Consider the following 20,246-nt stretch of genomic DNA (forward strand, 5'->3'; position numbering starts at 1 on the left):
AGTATGCAGGAATGATGTCATTTGTTTTTACAAAACCCAGTTTAAAGTTGTTCCTGCCTTTCAAGAACTGCAGCAGAGTGCATCTGTGGAGACTTCCTGCATACTATAATTCAGGACGTTAGAGTATATGCTGCATCAAAATCCAACCAATCACAGGGTGTAGTCTTGCCCTTCCTGGTTTTCCTCTGCTCCCCCTACCTGAAGCAAGTGTGTGCTGCCCGAGTCAGGTCCTCTGCTCAGCACCCTACAGCTCTGTTACAACCTCAGAGGCATCACTCCATGCCTCGAATGGTTTAAAGGAGAACAATACCAAAATAAAAACTTCCGGTTTCACACGTGCATTCATTTCATTGACAAATAACCTCTGAGCAAAGGTCTATCTGTGAAGTATGTTTTGGTTTTGTGTTGTTTAAAAAAAATTTTTTTTTAATGTTTATTTATCTTTGAGAGAGAGAAAGAGACAGAGTGCCAATGGGGGAGGAGCTGAGAGAGAGGGAGACACAGAATCCAAGGCAGGCTCCAGGCTCTGAGCTGTCAACACAGAGCTGGACGTGGGACTCTAACTCACAAGCCATAAGATCATGACCTGAGCCACAGTCAGACGCTTAACAGACTGAGCCACGTAAGCGCCCCTTGTTTGCTTTAAATGTTGGCCATTTGCATTTGCAAGCCCTGGTGCAGTACTGGAACCATCACAAGAGGTAAGGAAACAAATCCTGGGCTCTTGGACTCTCAGTGGCAGAAGCAAGACCTTCAAATTCAATATTAACAGTTGCCTTTTCACAAAGCAGACTCCATTGCTGTGTATACATTCACACGTGATGATTGGAAAATCAGCTGTGAAGGAGATACAGCATTTTACAAGCTATATTCAAGGGACAGAAAGAGATTATGGTATGAAGTTGACTTACACACATAGTGGTTAAGACACAGAGTGAGAAAGAGAAGTACTAGTTTAGTGAGTGTATCACCTCGTTTGTCCTCCGTATGTGTGTAGAGCATATTGACAACAATGGTATCTGTGGGGGGGTTCTTTGGTTGTGAGCAGCAGAAACAGAAGTCTGGCTAATTTAAACCAAAAAAGATGTTTATTGGAAACTCACAGAATGAAAGGAAGGCCGAAGAGCTGACCCAGAAATGACAGGGGCTGTTATGGGGGTCTCTGTAGCAGGAACTGCTTATGGGGATTGTCAGTGCCCTGTTGCTCTACAGAATGATGTCCACGCTTCCTCTCCTCTCCTCTCCTCATTCTGCCTAAGGGACAAAGTTCCAGGAGATACTGTCCTGTTGGCTCATTGGTCATATGCACATCCCTTGGCCTGTGAGGACCTTGGCTTGGCTGACACACAGGGACACCTCACAAAGGGACTGGAGAAACTCTGCCAAAGGAGGTGGGGGCACTATTTCTATAAGGGGGAATGGACACTGTTTGCTCTTCCCTATCATCATGACCACTGCCTTGGGTCAGAGCCTCAGAATTTCTTGCCTGGCTTAACAAACCTCTACGGGGCGCCTGGGTGGCGCAGTCGGTTAAGCGTCCGACTTCAGCCAGGTCACGATCTCGCGGTCCGGGAGTTCGAGCCCCGCGTCGGGCTCTGGGCTGATGGCTCAGAGCCTGGAGCCTGTTTCCAATTCTGTGTCTCCCTCTCTCTCTGCCCTTCCCCCGTTCATGCTCTGTCTCTCTCTGTCCCCAAAATAAATAAACGTTGAAAAAAAAAATTAAAACAAAACAAAACAAAAACAAACCTCCTTTACCTCATCTTTAAAATCTTTTAATGGTTCATTATTTGTAAGTGAAAAATCAGGAACTTTTGAAAATGAAAACAGATGCTATTGATAGTTACATCAATAAGAGGCATAAACTGGGACCATCTTTGTCAAACTGGATATGTGGCCATCCTCCTTTTATCACAAACTTGTACTTCTCTGTGCTTGATGAATAACTACACTATTCGTTAAGACTTAACAACTCAAGGAAAACTGAGAACTCTTTAAGGATAGAAACTTTATTTTTCTAGGTTGCCAGAATCTTATTTTCTGGGCTACTAGACTTTGTGAACCTATAAATCCTGTAGGCTGGCTTTCAGTTAGATATAACCTTCTGATTTCAGGAAAGCTGGAATTGGGCTGTAACCTTCTGACCTTGTGCATACACAGAGATCTACCCTGGATTGTCTTTTCCAAGGTCTGCTCTGTCCACGGGATAAATCACAAGGGTGTGTTATTGGTCCCATTTGTGCTCAGACCATGTCTCGAGAGCCTTCCTTAAGCAATATCTTCCTCGTAAAACAGACTTTCAAAACATTCCTGAATTTTTCTGCATAGTTGCATCACAGAGTAAGGATCAAAGAGGTTTCCTAGATCAAGCAGAACCCCAAGCGGATTCCATCTAGGCCTCTCCGAAGGCCTGGCTGACAGACTAATGAGTTGTGCTTTAATCCACACGGATGCCCTTTCTGCTTCCAGCTGGGTGCTGTGAGAATTGGGAACCCAAGCCTAATGAGCTACATGTGCTACACCAAAGCTCTGTGACAAAGGCCCAGGCTTTCAGGGCAGACCAGTGCCCCAAACCCAAATACATCCTGTGCCAGATTTCCCACGTCGTCTCTCCTGTTGTTCTTACCATTCTCCACCTTATCCATACTGTTTCCCTTTTTTTGGAAATGTTTTATCTTTCTATCAGTCATTCTAGAGCACCACTCATTCATTCTTTCAGTTCTGGAGCAGGACTTTTACCCTTTCTTGGAGCCCTGTTGGCTCCTTGTGTAGAAAACAAAGCATGGGATGTGATTGAAATATGAGATTTTATCTAAGTGCCAAATGTGATAACAAATACTGCACCAGAGCAATGTCATGGAAAATTGTGGTTAAAAGGGAAAATGAGCAATGTTTATATTATGCTGACTGATACGGTTTTTTATTTCTATAAGGTTTACTTCATAACACTCAATAATTTGAGAGAAAAATGAATGAACTGTGGAACAAAAGACAGGAACATAATTTTATGCAAGGGGTGAGCATCTATTAGCCATTTAGGAAGACTGGTAGAGAGATGACCTCACTCTTTGGAAGTAACATAAATGAAAATGCAGTGGAAAGTGATGTATAATTGAGAAACTCAGCTGAGGGCAGTGCAGAGTAGCTCTTAAACTAGAAAGTTGAAAAGTTCTTGGTAAAAGAATACATGCATCAGCGCCTATCAGACATCAAGTTCTACTAAAGAAGAAAAAAAATATTTTTCCTATTAGAAACTCTGTAACACTTCGCATTTTCTGTTGTTCCTGAAAATCATTGTTTCCACGCTCTTACTTGAGCTGTTCTGAGAGCCTGTCTATATGATCAGAGGTAGGGTGAAAGAAAACTAATCGTCTGCATAATTCAATCAGTGTCATTGGTAACACGTTTTTAAACTCCTCCCCTCCCAGTGGCCTCCTCCCCCTGACTCTTTTCCCCAGTAGCATTCTTGATTTTTTTTTAAAAAAATCTTGAGTTATCTGGCTAATTGTTTTCTGTAACTCATGTTGCTTGAGCAGAGCTGGACTGATTCAGTAAGAGTTCCTTAAAAATATCCACATCTGCAGAGGATATCATGGAGAAAAAAGAGAGATACATATCCATTGGTTGTGCTGGTTACCTAGCTCAAATTTTTAACATATTCAAAAATTTAAAATGGTGCTTACATACAAAAGCATCTGCACATTCATGTATTAGAACTAGCTTATTCATTCATATTTAATTTCTTCTCTATTTAACTTCATATAACTATAAGGCCACCAGAGATCATCAAATGTTTAGGGTTTTTTTTCCTTTATAATTTTTTTGGACTTAATTAAAAATAGAAAACAAATAGTATGCTGTCTCTCTCTCTCTCTCTGTCTTTTAGGGTTTAACCTCTGTGAGGGCAGGATCTATATATATTCTGTACTTACAATAAACATTGAAACTTTGTTCCCTGCTTACAGTTGAGTGGGGCTCACTTAATAAGTCAAATTCAGTGTTGAATCCTTAAAAAGAAATCTTCCCATCTCCCTGAAAATGTCTTTCTAGTAAAACTTGTTTGCTGAATAACTAGAACTCCCTTAACAAATAAAACATAACCCCGATTGTTGCTCTTTCCCTCTGAGGTGATGATAAATTGCTGAGGAATAAAAGCCTTCACACTAATAACAGAAGAAAGTTAGATCCCATCATTTTGTTTACCAGCTGTCTTTACAATTCTATAATAACCCTAGCCCACATTAAAAAAAAAATTGCTCAGAGATAGTAAACTAGATGAGAAACAAATGATCTCTGCTGAAATTAATTTAAGCAGGGGAACAGCCTGGAAAGAAAGATTTGATCCAGAAACTTACCTATATCTCAGGCATGATATCCGGTGACCACATACTCGGTGCTGAAACACAACTCAGGAGCATTACATCATCATGACAAACTTTCATTGGCTGAAGAAACCCCAAGGATAAGACAGGCTTTTAAGGTGCTGTGTGAAAACTCCTGTTGGTTCCTTATCAAGCTATTGCCAAAATACTGAAAGACAGACTTTTCTGCACTAATACTGCCATGGCTGAACTTACAAAACATCGTTAACCATTTCTTAAACATGTTCATCTCCCCTTCAGTCAGTAGTTTTATATTTAACTCTAACCTGTTGGGAGACTTTTTTTTTTTTCTTAAAAAAAAATTTTTTTTAAATCTTTGTTTTTATTTAGCTTCTTTTTGTTGAAGGTGCACAGTATCACTCTGCGACTGGCTCTTATTTCCCCTGTTACTCTTCAGGCCACCTTTCCTATTTTTAAACTATATTTGAATCAATAAATCCAGTTTCCTCTCCATTATTTATTCAGTCTTTATTCTCTGTAGGCAAAGAAGGCCAGCACCCACAGATTCAAGAAAGCATAAGTATATTTATTTATTGTGAGCAATTTAATTGGAACTAGTGCACAAAGCCCTTACTTCCTCATTATTCATTTTCATTGTTAGTTGTTTTTTTTTTTTTTTTCTGTTGAACTCTATGAGTTATTTATGTAGTGCTCATTACCATGGTGATTTACAGACCTAAACCATGTGCGAGATTTCAGTGACTGAGTGAAAGCGAGGGAGCAATGGTCAGAGTCCCCGCACCACTTCTGTGTCCAACCTGCTGCCTGGGGTGACTTCTGACGGAGGGGCAAGTGCTCTCTTTGTAAAAAGGGGAACAATTTTAACAATTAGATTGGTCATTCAGGAAATGACAAGATCATATTACTCGTACGTGTCAACCCCTCTCTCTCTCTCTGTCTTTGTCTGTTTGCTCATCTGTGTCCCTCTTTTTATCTCTTTCTCTTAAATTTTGGAGTGCAGAGAAGGACCAGGATGATGACAGGATGACTGAATCAGTGTCTTCTCGAGTCTCTTGCCTGCTCTCTCTTAAAAACTTGGCTCTTAAGATAGGCAAATACACATGTAAACTAATACCCTATAAAATTCCCAAAGCTGGGAACTGAGAAATATGTTACTAGAGCTTGTCTGGCCTGCTCAGCTCGATTGTGAATATCTTCCCTGCCCCCCTCAGACTTTGTCCACAGCCACATGACTTGGAGGTGGCCAATCTATCAGTTGCAAGAGGAGTGGCTCCAGAGAATCTGATCTGAAGACAGATCCTTTTACTCCTATTCCTCAGACTCCAGTCTGGCAAGAACAACTAATGATCATTTTTCCACTATGTGGAGTAATACTAAACATTCGAGGCCCTAGATTAGAATTCTGAGATATTTAGGAACATTTCTAACAGCGATCAGAAGGAGAGAGAGAAAAGAGAACTCTTTCTAATTTTGTCTCTGCTAAGAAGAAGGCAGAGGAGTACCAGTCAAGGGCTCTCATCATTGTAGCTAGGGGCAATACATTAAAACGAATCATGTTCCTTGCCCTCAAGATGTTTCATACCAGTAGGGGGACAACATTAATCCACAATTACTGCTGAAGTCTGATAAAAATATGATAGGTAGATATACATTGGTGGGTGTCTAAATGAGACTGGAAGATTCTAGAAGAGGCAGTTGAGTTGAATTTTGAAGTAGGACTTAGTTATCTGAAAAGAGAAAGTAAAGAATTCCATTAAGAAAGCAGAATGGAAAGGAAAAGAAGAATGGATAGCATGGCTTGTTTGAGTGACAACAAATAATTTTTGGTTTATGGAAGAAAAGAGCAGTGTGGAGAATAAGACTACATCAGTAGATATGATCAAATCATGGAGGGTTTTGCAAGCTAAGCTAAGGGATATGGACTTTAACTTGAGAGGCACTGCAGGTCATTGAGGAACTATAATCAGATTTGCAACTACACTGTATTAGTCTAGTGGTAGTATGGAATAGGTGGGGATGGAACGGAACCAGGAATATGAGTTAGCTTGCATGTCAGTTGCAGGGAACAGATGTACTTTCAAAGGGCTCAACTGAAGAGAGATTACCAAAGGACTATTTACAGGGTATAGACAGGGTTAAGGGAATCAACAAAGGATGGTAAAGCACCCAGGGAATCACAACAGCAGGAAGCTGTTACCACCCTATGCCTATTACCAGAGAATGACTCCAATGGGAAGCCAGAGAGAAGGAAAGCTGGAAGTTGCAGTAATTATAGGTCGGTCTCTTGGGGCATAGAGATGGGTAAAGAAACATAGAGAAAGTATCTTGAAGTGGGAGAATGATGGGAAATAAAAAGTAACTAGTGAGGCTGCCTAGCATAGAAGTTCAGGACAGAAACCATCAAGACCTCAACGAAGGTCATGGAGCTGGAGAAAGTAAATAGATACGAGAAGTTTTAAGGAGACTGACTCAATAGTACTGGTGAGTGTGTGTGGGGGATGGGGGGCGGGAAGAAGGAAGGGTGGGAGAGAGAGAGACAGAGAGAGAGAGAGAGAGACAGAGAGACAGAGAGAGACAGAGAATATGGAAACCTCTAGGTAGGACAATTTGTGGATTGTTTTTTAGTCCTGACAAATGGGTGAACAGTTGTTTGTTCATTGGTGAAAAAGACTTTATAGATATATGCTAGTTGCAGTCTAAGAAAAGTTGTATTTGCATGCTTCTGGGATGTCTAGATAGAAATGTCTAGAGCTGAGAAGGGAAATGAAGATCAAAGATGGGCTGGCACACTGGCATGATACGGGCATGTTGAAACCCAGGCTGTGGATGAGGTCACCCAATAAGAACATGCATAATGTACAGAGAGGGGAGGTGATGTGTGAGCCTGGGGACACTGACATTTAAGGGGCAGCTGTAGTAGAGGAACCCAGGAAGGAAAATAGGAAAAAGTGTTGAGACAGGAGAAAAATAAAACACAGAGAAGAGCAGTGTTACAAACTATGGGGAAGAGAAGAGCTTCAGGAATTGGGATACCTGGGTGGCTCAGTCGGTTAAGTGTCTGGACTGGCAGTGCAGAGCCTGCTTGGGATTCTCCCTCTCCCTCTCTTTCTCCTCCTCCCTTGCTTGTGTGCTCTCTCTCTCTCTCAAAATAAATAAATAAACACAAAAATTAAAAAAAAAAAAGAAGTGTTTTGGAGGACAATTCAGGAAAGAAGTCTAGTGAGCTAAGGATAGTACAAATACCCACTGGTCTGAATGTAATATGGAGGTCATTGGTAATGCTGGGAAGAAGAGGTTTAGTACATGAGTTTGAAAACTGCCCATGGGCCAGATTTGGCCTGCCACCTGTTTGTGTATGGTTGATAACTTAAGAGTGTCTTTGTATTTTTAAATGGTTGAAAAAAATCAAAAGTATAATATTTTGCCATCCATAAGCGTTATATTACATTCAAATTTAAGTGTCCATAAGAAGTTTTATTGGAATGCATCTAATATAATCTGTTTATGTATTGTCTGTGTTGGTTTTCATGCTGTAACAGCAAAGCTGAGTAGTTGCAACACAAACCGTATGGCCTGCAAAACCAAAAACATTTGCCATCTGGGCCTTTGCAGAAAAAGTTTGCTGACCCCTGTTTAGCAGGAGGGTAGTGCTGAGGCCCAGTTATGGTGGAAGGTGTAATGGATACGTGATGAGAAATCAAAGAGCTCAAGCACAGCAGTCTTCTGCAGAACCTGGCTATGAAGGAAAGAATTAGAATGGTTGTCGGAAATAGTGGCAGGTTTGAGGTTTTTGTTGTTGTCGTTTATTTTGCTTGTTTTATTAATGGGAGATAAAAATTCCTGTTTGGGACAGGGTAAGATCAAGATATTTTAAAAGTTTGCAAGAAAGAAGAGGGAATACTGAGAAACAGATCCTCTAGCACATGGGAACGAATGGAAAAGTTTGCCCCTTCAGAGGTGATGGGGAAGGCAAATCTGGAAGCCCTGTGCTTCTCAGCGAAGCTGGAAGCAGAGTCATTTGCTGAAGCCTGAAGAGAGTGATAACACTTGGGGAGTTTGAAGGAGGAAGTGAAATGTTTGAGATTGAGGAAAATGGGAAAGGAAATTGAACAGAAACATAGGCAGCATGAATCTGTGGTGATACCAAATTAAACTTGTTGAGTTCCCTCAGCCAGAATAGGTGTTGGAATAGGCGTCTGAGGGGAGAAATGAAACAGTCCTATCAATTGAGGTTTGGGGTCTTGTAAGGCAGGTGCGGCAGGGGTAATCAGTTGAGGCTAACAGTAAGAGGTTTTCAGAAGGGAGGGGTCAGAGGTTCCTCCCTTATTTTCTGCTAGCATGTGTTGTCACCTGGTGGATGCACAAGCTTTGTACTGATTGGGCCTGTCTCGAGAGGGACTCGTGTGAGAAGAAAATCAACCTTCCGGGACTGGAGTTCCCATTCATCTTATAGAGTAGGGTAGTGGGACCGGAAAAGTAGGAATCTGGAAGGATTGGTGGTGAAAAAAAAAAAAGTCTGGACTTTCTGGTTGTCCTAGTGCATTAGTCTGCCTGGGCTGCCCTAGCAAAATACCACAGAGTAGCTTAAACAACAGAAGTGCATTTTCTCATAATTGTGGAAGCTGGAAGTTCAAGATCGAGATGCTGGCAGGATTGGTTTCTCCTAAGGTCTGCTTGCTTGGCTTTCAGATGGTTGCCTCCTCTGTGTCCCCACATGGCCCTTCTTTTGTCTCCTCACATCCCTTGGTGTCTCTCTTCTTCTAAGGACATCGGTCCTACTGAATTAGGGCTTCGCTCTTATGAACTCATTTAACCTTAATTACCTCCTTAAAGGCCCCATCTTCAAATACACCCACACTGGGCATGAAAGCCTCAACATATAAATTTGGTGGGGAGGGGTGGGGGACACAATTTGGCTGCTAATACCTAGGCACAGTGTGGTTTAGGGCAGTGAGTTGCTGAGATAAAGAGTGAGTGAAGATGATCAGAATTGAGGCAACCTTCAAAAACCTATTACTCTCACAATACGGTGACCCTACATTTTCTGATTAGTTTTTTTGAGTTATCATGTTTCAGTGGGGTTTTGACTAAATTTGCAAAGTAAGGCTATTAGAATAATAATAACCACCAGTGATGATAATTAAATATAATTACTGTATTTATTTATAAAACATGCAATATTTATCTACGAAACTTAGAGATCGCTAAGACATTTCACCTTAAAAAAAACATCCAACTGGGGACACCTGGGTGGCTCAGTCGGTTGGGCGTCCAACTTCGGTTCGGGTCATGATCTCATGGTTTGTGGATTCAACCCCCTCATCAGGTTCTGTGCTGACACCTCAGGGCCTGGAACCTGCTTCAGTTTCTGTGTCTCTCTCTCTCTCTCTGCCCCTACCCTGCTTGTGCTCTGTCTCTCTCTCAAAAATAAACAAATTAAAAGAAAAAAACAATGTCCAACATTTTAGGTCAAGTTGGCTTTCAGATGATTGCTTTCTCTGTGTCCCCACATGGCCTTTCTTTTGTCTACTCACATCCCTTGGTGTCTCTTTCTCTTCTTCTAAGGACATCGGTCCTACTGAAAGAAAAAAGTCTCTCTTTCTGTGTATGTATGTATGTATGTATGTATGTGTGTGTGTTTGTGTATCCACATAGCTACCACACTTTTTTTTTTTTTTGCCTCTGAAGAAGCTCATTTGAAAGTAAATGTAATTGACATGAATATTCACGTGGAACAATCTATTTTTTACATGGAATAGCAAACATTTTATATGTAATAATCCAATTCTGCAAATGGTCAGTGACATGCTTAGTTTGTGTTTTTATGTATTTATATGGCACCTATTTTCATTGCTGATAAATGCCAGAGGAAGCTAATCAGGAATTACTTTTAGCGTCATTTCTCTAAAGAGGAAAGTGAGGCTTCAGAACAGTATATGATTAGCCAAAGATTAGCAAGACGCTGGCAGGAGAGTTTAGCCACCACTTTTGGCTACCTGTTTCATTGGCACATATTTAATTATTTCTTTCTATAAGTAAATGATTTTTTTAAGGTTGACTCATTAGACACATCTTCCCTAAGAGGCACAAAACTTATTTTAAAGTAAAGAAGGTAAGGTACTGTCTAGTGAATCAACTTGTTAGCCTTCATCTCAGAAATAGGGCAAGGAATACCACCCAAATCCATGGTTCCAGGTCTTATGAACTAGAGCCTAGACTTTGGGAATGTCCCTTCACTGCTCAGGCTCAACAGCTCATGAGGCTCAGAGATGTTTGGTACAATCTCTTCTGTCTAAACTCCTATGTGTCAATAACCTTTGTTTTCCAAGAATTCTAAAGACGTCCAAAGAGGCAATTCTGATACAGTTATAGTCCTTGATTCTGGGAGATACCACCAAGGATACAACATGGTATATAATTTGCTGGAAAAACTGAATCCTGAAGACTGTTTTTTATACAAGTGTGTCTGCATATGTCAAAAGGCATTGTGCAAAGTCTTACAAGTAGATTAATTGTATTTGATTTAATGCATACGTACCCAAGATGAGATAGCAGTGGAATACATTGATTAATCAGATATAATCAGTATCAAAATTAGAAACCATTGGATTAAGAGCTGTTACAAATAGATTAAAATGATCATTCTTTAAAAATCATTTAGTGAGGAAAAACTGAGGCTATAGAAGCTTTGCCTGTGTAAAAATTGAAGGGATAAATTTAGTTATAAAAATATAAAAAGAGGTCTGAAATTTAACAAATGCCTTGAAACAGTAAACAAATAAAACTGATGGTTCTATCACTAGATTCTATCTCAAAGATAGAGTAATGTGATGTGAAAATAAGGTTCTCCAAAAATTCTTGAACTATATTCTAGGCAACATAACATGATTATGAAAATCCTAAAACACTTGCAAGACATTCGTAACCAGTATTTCTTGGCTCCAACTATAACAGATATTGAGCAGTTTAAAGATAAGCTCTGAGGCATGCCATTTATGGCAATTTCTAAGTATAAACTTTCTCATTAGGCCAAGAATGTACATGCTTGAAGAGCCTGGAAAGAAACAGATTGGAGAAAAGAATAAAATAGGAAAGACTGTATCAACACGAGAACGTATCTGGATTACCAAGATTCTATTTAATGGATACACAAAACAAGGTAAATTTAAAAATTGATGGCAGAGAACTGGGAGCTCTATCCAATTGCATTTAAAATTTGAATCTGGAACAAGAATAAAGAAACAACCTTAGGATTGAAAGTTAATCAATTAAAAACCTAACCTAAATATTTTCCCCATTGCTATAATTTTTTTTAAATTGAAAAGGAAAATGATTTTCTAAACATTACGAATTTATTTCTTTTTTTCTGGATACTGAGTCTGCTAATCTTACTTCCATTTTATCTTCTGAATGAAGTTTCTAACCTAGCAGAGAACAGTAAAACTAATTGTTTAGCCACACCCATTGCTTTCATACACATGTATGCAGATATAAATGCGGGGGTGCTTACCTGCCTTGCCCGCTACACTTCATTACCCTCTGTCCTATAGCAAACGTGGTTTTTTTAAAGTTTAAAAATATTATTACTACAGAATCTACAGATTTAATGCAATCCCCATCAAACTAACAATAATTTTTTTTCACAGAACTAGAATAAATAATCCTAAAATTTGTATGAAGCCATAAAAGACCATGAATAGCCAAAAAAATTTTGAGAAAGAGCAAAGCTAGTTATCACAATTCCAGATTTAAAGATATACTACAAAGCTGTAGCAATCAAAACAGTCAGGTACTGGCACAAAAAACGGACTTATAGATCAATGAAACAGAGTTAGAGAGCCCAGAAATAAACCCGCACGTACATGGTCAATTAATCTACAACAAAGAAGGAAACAATGTACAATGGGGAAAAGACAGTCTCTTTAACAAATAGTATTGGGAAAACTGGACAGCTACAAACAAAGTAATAAAACTGAACCACTTTCTTATGCCATACATGAAAATAAACTCAAGATAGATTAAAGACCTGAATGTGAGACTGAAAACCGTAACACTCCTAAAAGAAAACATAGGTAGTAATCTCTTGGACTCAGGCTTTAGCAAAATATTTATGGATATGTCTCCAGAAAGGCAAGGGAAACATAAGCAAATTATATGGATTATACCAAAATAAAAAGCTTTTGCACAGCAAAGAAACCATCAACCAAACGAAAGGCAACCTACTGAATGAGAGAAAATATTTGCAAATGATATATCTCACAAAGGGTTAATGTCCAAAATAAATAAAGAACTTCTACAACTCAACACCAAAAAGCCTCAAATAGTCTGATTAAAACATAGGCAGAGGATCTGAATAGACATTTTTTCAAGGAAGACATACAGATGGCCAACAGACACATGAAAAGATGCTCAATATCACTCACCATCAGGAAAATACAAATCTAAACCGCCAATAAGATATCACATCAGTCAGAACGGCTAGTATCAAAAATACAAGAAATCACACGTGTTGGTGAAGAAGTGGAGAAAAGAGAACATTTATGCACTGCTGGTAGGAATGTGAATTGGTGCCATCACTGTGGAAAACTGTGGGGAGTTTCCTCAAAAAATTAAAAATAGAAGCACCACACAATCCACTTATTCCACTATTGGGTATTTAACCCAAAAAGAACAAAAGCACTAATTTGAAAAGATACATGCACCCTATATGTTTTATTGCAGCATGATTTACAATAGCCAATATTATAAATCAACATAAGATACGGAAACAACAGAAGTGTCCATTGATAGATAAATGGATAAAGAATATGTAGTATATACATACAATGGAATATTATTCCACCATAAAAAATCAAGATCTTGTCATTCGTGACAACGCGATGAACCAGAGGGTATTAAGTTTAATCAGATAAGTCAGACAGAGAAAGACAAATACCATATGATTTCACTTATATGTGAAATCTGAAAAACAAAACAAGCAAACAGACCCAGATTCATAAATATATGGAACAAACTGGTAGTTGCCAGGGGGATAGATGAAATAGGTAAAAAGGTTTGAGAGGTACAAACCTCTAGTTATAAAACAATAAGTCTTGGAGATGAAAGTATAGCATAGGGAATATGGCGAATAATATTGTAATAATGTTGTGTGGTGACAGGTGGTTGTGGTGAGCACTGCATAATGTATAGACTTGTGAATCACTATGCTGTATACCTGGGGCTAATATAACATTGTATGTCAACTATACTTCAATAAAAATTTAAAAATCTATTTATTATCACATTTTAACAAATTAGCTAAAACTTAATCTTAGAAGGCTCCAGGTGCTTTAGAATGAATTGGGAAATTACTTGGGGGAAAATAGGAGGTTCCTTACTGAATTCAGGGAGCCTGGATCTTAAAACACTTTGTGGTTTATTTCCAAATATTACCTTCTTCAATTTCTCCAGAAATATCCCTTCACCTTGGACTCAGATGCCTGATTGTTGAATCTTTCTAGGATCATGTAATGCATAAAGTTGTTAGTCTATACTAGATGTTATTCAAACTTACTCAAGAGGTTTCAGGCTCTAAAACAGTGCTTAAATTTGTTCTGCGAGTCTGCCTTGGCATTCGTGTTCTGTAGGGGAAGTCTTATGATTCCTAATTTTAGGGTGACAAGTTCAAAGCAGGCATTCTTTATGGACTAAATCCAGCTTTCCCAGGAAGGTTTATCTGTCTCCCCATCCGTGCTGTACAATATACCAGTTGTACCTCTCTGATATGGTTTCCTATAAAGCATTTTATTTTCAGTTGTGGACTCAGTGGGCATTACAGAAGCAAGCATCTTCTGAGGCTGGAATTCCAGTAGCAGCAGGGATATAGGTGAAATTGAGATTTGTCCTTACCTAGGGATTATCTCTCATTGGTGACTAATGGAAACTTTTTGTCAAAGAGAAATCAAGGTATTACTTATAGGTTGCAGTCCGTTTATCCAGTGCAGCTATATTCGGAGAGTTCATTTCTAGTGTTCATTTCTTTTGTCAGGAAGGAATTTCTGTCATTTATTTGAGAATGTAGTACTTTTCTTACCCACCACACATCAACTAAACACCACATCTTCCCTTACACAGCATCCATCAAACAACAGTAGTCAAGGAAAGAGAGAGAGGAGGGGAAAAAAAAGAAACCTCCCACATAACTGGCAGTCTGCTTAGCAAAAGCTCAGGCTGCATTAGACAGTTGTATTAGAAGTCATGGTTAGAAACACAGGCAGGAAGGGTAGTGCTTACACTGTTTTTCCCTATTAATTACTAGGAGTAATATATAATTTTAAACTGTATATTTTAATAATATGGCTCAGCTTATTTATCAAATATAACAAAGGGAGCTCTTGCTGTACATATTATGAATAATTACATTAAAGCAACGCTTGACCTGGAAGAAAACATGGCATATACATGATCTCAGAATTTACCAGAAGGCATGCTAGCTCATTTTCTTAAAAATTCCTTATTTATTTATTTATTTATTTATTTATTTATTTACTTATTTATTTATTTATTTAAAAGCACCAATGAACAAAGTAATCTCACATGTTGGCTAATTAAGTGAGGTACAGATTAGATTTATGATATTTAGAAACCTGTACAATTATGACTTTATAATTACTGACTATAGGGAGTGCACTGAGTCCTATGAGAGCCAAAGCAATAAACTGGAAAGAGTTTGTTTTCCTGCTAGAAGTATATTCTGTAGTTCCCTTTCTGGTAATTGCAATGACACACTGGCTGCAACATTCAACTAGTCATATTCGACTTTATTATCCTAAAGGCCATTTTACTAGACATACTATATGCTAAGATTAATTTTATATTTGATTCAGTATTCTAGATGTATATGTGGATGGTAATACGGATACTAGACTTTCATCTGATTCCTATTGTATCCTGCATAGCTTTAAACCACAATGCAAAGCACTGGTTTCTCGTTGTTAATTTAGTTCTTTAAGACTGACTAAGGTTCTGCAGTAGTTGCTTTGATGTTGGTGATGCAGAATAATGCATTTGACTTCAGACAAAAGGTACATCTATTTGGAATATATTTAGTGTGGGATTCCATGCAGCTAAAGATGCTAAAGATGAGAAGGATTGTATGTCAAGTCATGAAAGATAATCGAATTATCATAATATTTTAACTGAATTATTATAATTTAATTATCAAATATAATTTAATTATAAAAATTTAATAATATAATATCCACAATAATATTTACTTAGTAGGGTCAGAGTTATCTGAAAGAAAACCATCTGGGGGCGCCTGGGTGGCGCAGTCGGTTAAGCGTCCGACTTCAGCCAGGTCACGATCTTGCGGTCCGTGAGTTTGAGCCCCGCGTCGGGCTCTGGGCTGATGGCTCAGAGCCTGGAGCCTGTTTCCGATTCTGTGTCTCCTTCTTTCTCTGCCCCTCCCCCGTTCATGCTCTGTCTCTCTCTGTCCCAAAAATAAATAAACGTTGAAAAAAAAAAAAAACTTATTAAAAAAAAAAAAAAAGAAAACCATCTGTATGGAAAAGACATATCTTCACAGGATCCATAATATATTAACTTGTATTTTACCTGGGTTAGTATACCTGGGAGAAAAGAGGAAAATGAGCATTTATTGAAAACCTACTATGATCTAGATATCACATTGGGTGTTGAATGTGCTTTCTGGTGCAGTTAATGCTCTCCTCAACACTGGTAGGTAAAAAGGAAATGCAACTTGATCATGGTCAAGGAGACAGGATTTAATCAGTTCTGTTTTACAAAAGCTGCATGGTAATGCTTCTCCATTTAAATACACCAAAAGCCACTTTAAAGATCATTAAATTGGCTAAAAGCTATAAGAAAAATGAATGTTCCTCTTTTTATGGCATATTTTTGAATATTTCCAGTAGTAATGATTAGAAGCTGAATACAGCTAAATGGTTGAACGTATATAATTTGCTTCTTCTTACAGACCATGTTTTATCTCATGACTTCCTAAACTAATTACAATACTAGATTTATCTATTAATTTCCAAAAGAAGGTAAATACAGTTATGGTGAGAGTATATAAATACCAACTTACTTGGCCCTAGCAGAGCTTGTCCACAATACACAAAGCATTTAATACTCACTACCAACTCATTCTTCAAGCACTGACTCTCCTGACTGCTTTGAAGCTCTCTATCTGATCCCTTGGACATCTCAGGGTCTTCTTTCCTCCCAAGTTCACTAGGAACTTGACTTGCTTTTTTTCTAATGTTTCATTTCCAATCATCTCTTTCCAGTTTTATAATTTCTCAATTAACTCATTAGAGCCACAACTCTGGATTTATTTTAGTGTTTGTTGATGAGTGTCTATATTTTTACTTGTATTTATTGCTTCATATAGTGAATGATTCATTTGTTCAACACACAACAATTGAGTGCTAATTATGTGTAAGGCTCTAATCTGGATGTTCTAAAAGACATAAAGATGATTGTTAATTTATGCCGACTTCAAGACAGTTAGCTACTATCTGATGGGCAAGATAAGCATAGGGAGAACAAACTATAACTCAGATAAGAATTAGATTAAACTAGTGGAGACTAGAGAAGATAAACCTTCCCTACAGATATACTATTGTGTCTTGAGATAAATAAAAAGTAAAAATCCTGGGTTTTTAGCACCTGAGTAAATAGGGACGAAGTGATATGTTGTAATGTTTGATCATGCAATACTAAAAACAAAACAAACCCACAAAACAAGGCTATATGTGTCTGTTTAGTTCCCTACCCTGACTTCCAACTTCTTAGGTTGTAAGTGCCTTGTGGGAAGAGACTGTTAATCATCTGGGTTTTTCTATAGTTTTACTATGCTGTGTCTAGATTATAAACATGACACGTAACTCCACTTGTCTTTTTTAGACAGAAGAGGCCTTCAACTGATCCTGAGGTTCTCAAAGGAGCCAGCAATACATACATTCTATATTATTATTCTCACTTAAGATCATGTAGTTTGACAAAAATGAACTACTGGGACCTCATCAAAATAATAAGCTTCTGCACAGCGAAGGAAACAATCAGTAAAACTAAAAGGCAACCGACAGAATGGGAGAAGATATTTGCAAATGATATATCAGATAAAGGGTTAGTATCCAAAATTTATAAAGAACTTATCAAACTCAACACCCAAAACCAAACAGTCCAGTGAAGAAATGGGCAAAAAACACGAATAGACACTTCTCCAAGGAAGACATCCAGATGGCCAACTGACACATGAAAAAATGCTCCACGTCACTCATCATCAGGGAAATACAAATCAAAACCACAATGAGATACCACCTCACACCTGTCAGAATGGCTAACATTGACAACTCAGGCAACAACAGATGTTGGCGAGGACGCGGAGAAAGAGGATCTCTTTTGCATTGTTGGTGGGAATGCAAGCTGATGCAGCCACTCTGGAAAACAGTATGGAGGTTCCTCAAAAAACTAAAAATAGAACTACCCTATGACCAAGCAAATGCACTACTATGCATTTATCCATGGGATACAGTTGTGCTGTTTCAAAGGGACACATGCACCCTCATGTTTATAGCAGCACTATCAACAATAGCCAAAGTATGGAAAGAACCCAAATGTCCATCGATGGATGAATGGATAACGAAGATGGGGTGTATACACACACACACACACACACACACACACACACACACACACACACACACACATTGGAGTATTACTCGGCAATCAAAAAGAATGAAATCTCGCCATTTGCAACTACATGGCTGGAACTGAAGGGTATTATGCTAAGTGAAATTAGTCAGAGAAAGACAAAAAAATCATATGGCTTCACTCATATGAAGACTTTAAGAGACAAAACAGATGAACATAAGGGAAGGGAAACAAAAATAGTATAAATACAGGGAGCGGGACAAACCAGAAGAGACTCATAGATATGGAGAACAAACTGAGGGTTACTGGAGGGGTTGTGGGAGGGAGGGATGAGCTAAATGGGTAAGGGGCATTAAGGAATCTACTCCTGAAATCATTGTTTCACTATATGCTAACTAATTTGGATGTAAATTAAAAAAAAAAAAAGATTATGTAGTTCGAAACTAATATGATTCCCCCTGCCCCTAAAACTGTCACTTGCATGAGGATTATATTCAGTTAGGTTAATGAAATACAACATACATAAAACATGACATAGCTTTAGGAGATAACATTTGAATGTAATTTTTGTAATTTATTACAATCGGTAGGACGAATATAGTGTTAACCTCATTTTGGGTGATAAATTTAGATAACTTGAATACAGATTAGGTCTTTAAATTTTCTTCCCTTTCTATATATTGCCAAAAACATACATAAATTCCATACATTTTTGTGTCAGTTGGGTTAGACTAGGTCATGTTGTGGTAATAAACACTCCTGAGATCTTATTGACTACAAAGGTTTATTTCTTATTTTAATCTTTTGCCCATCAGGAGTTGACTGGAGACCTTGGCTCATTTATCCTTACTCCAGGGCCCAGGCTGATGGAGTTGACCTCATTCTGAAGGCTGTTGTTTGCCAATGCAGGTGGAAAGAGACTGTGGTAAATTCTGCACGCTTTTTTTTTTAAATTGAGACATAATTGACATATAATATTTTATTAGTTTCAGGTGTACAACATGATTCAATATATGCATATATTGCAAATGATCACCACAGTAAATGCAGTTAACATTCATCACCACACATGGTTACAACTTTTTTTTATAATGAAAACCTTTTCTTTTTTGAGAGAGAGACTGTGCACAAGAGTATGTGAGTGGGGGAGGGGCAAAGGGAGAGGGAGAGAGAGAATTTTAAGCAGGATCCATGCCCATATAGAGCCCGATGCAGAGCTCAGTCTCATAACCATGAGATCATAACCTGAGCTGAAATTAAGAGTCGGACACTTCATTGACTGAACCACCCAGACACCCCAAGATTTCACCTTTTTGATGGATGAGTAATATTCCACTGTGTATATGCACCACATCTTCTTTATCCATTCATCAGTTGATGGATATTTGGGCTCTTTCCATAATTTGGCTATTGTTGATAGTTCTACTATACATGTGGGGGTGCATGTGCCCTTTTGAATCAGTATTTTTGTATCCTTTGGATAAATACCTAGTAGTGCAATTGCTGGGATTTAGGGTAGTTGTATTTTCAACTTTTTGAGGAACTTCCATACTATTTTCCAGAGTGCCTGCACCAGTTTGCATCCCTACCAACGGTGTAAGAGGATTCCCGTTTCTCCACATCCTTGCCAACATCTGTTTTTTTTAAGTTGTTAATTTTAGTCATTCTGACAGGTGTGAGGTGGCATATCATTGTGGTTTTGATTTGTATTTCTCTGATGATGAGTGACGTTGAGCATTTTTTCATGTGTCTGTTAGCCATTTGTACATCTTCTTTGGAGAAATGTCTGTTGATGTCTTCTGCCCAATTATTAACTGGATTATTTACTTTTTGCCTGTTGAGTTTGGTAAGTTCGTTACAGATTTTGGATACCAGCCCTTTATCTGATATGTCATTTGCAAATATCTTCTTCCATTCTGTAGGTTGCCTTTTAGTTTTGTTGATTTTTTTTTTACTGTGCAGAAGATTTATGTCTTGATGAAGTCCCAATAGTTCATTTTTGCTTTTGTTTCCCTTGCCTCTGAGACATGTCTATTAAGAAGTTGCTGCGGCTGAGATCAAAGAAGTTGCTGACTATGTTCTCTAGGATTTGGATGGTTTCCTGTCTCACATTTAGGTCTTTTACCCATTTTGAATTTATTTTTTTGTATGGTGTAAGAAAGTGGTCCAGTTTCATTTTTCTGCATGTTGCTGTCCAGTTTCCCCAATATGATTTGTTGAAGACACTGTCTTTTTCCATTGGATATT

The sequence above is a fragment of the Leopardus geoffroyi genome, chromosome A1 (assembly GCF_018350155.1).
Source record: "Leopardus geoffroyi isolate Oge1 chromosome A1, O.geoffroyi_Oge1_pat1.0, whole genome shotgun sequence".
NCBI lineage: Eukaryota > Metazoa > Chordata > Mammalia > Carnivora > Felidae > Leopardus > Leopardus geoffroyi.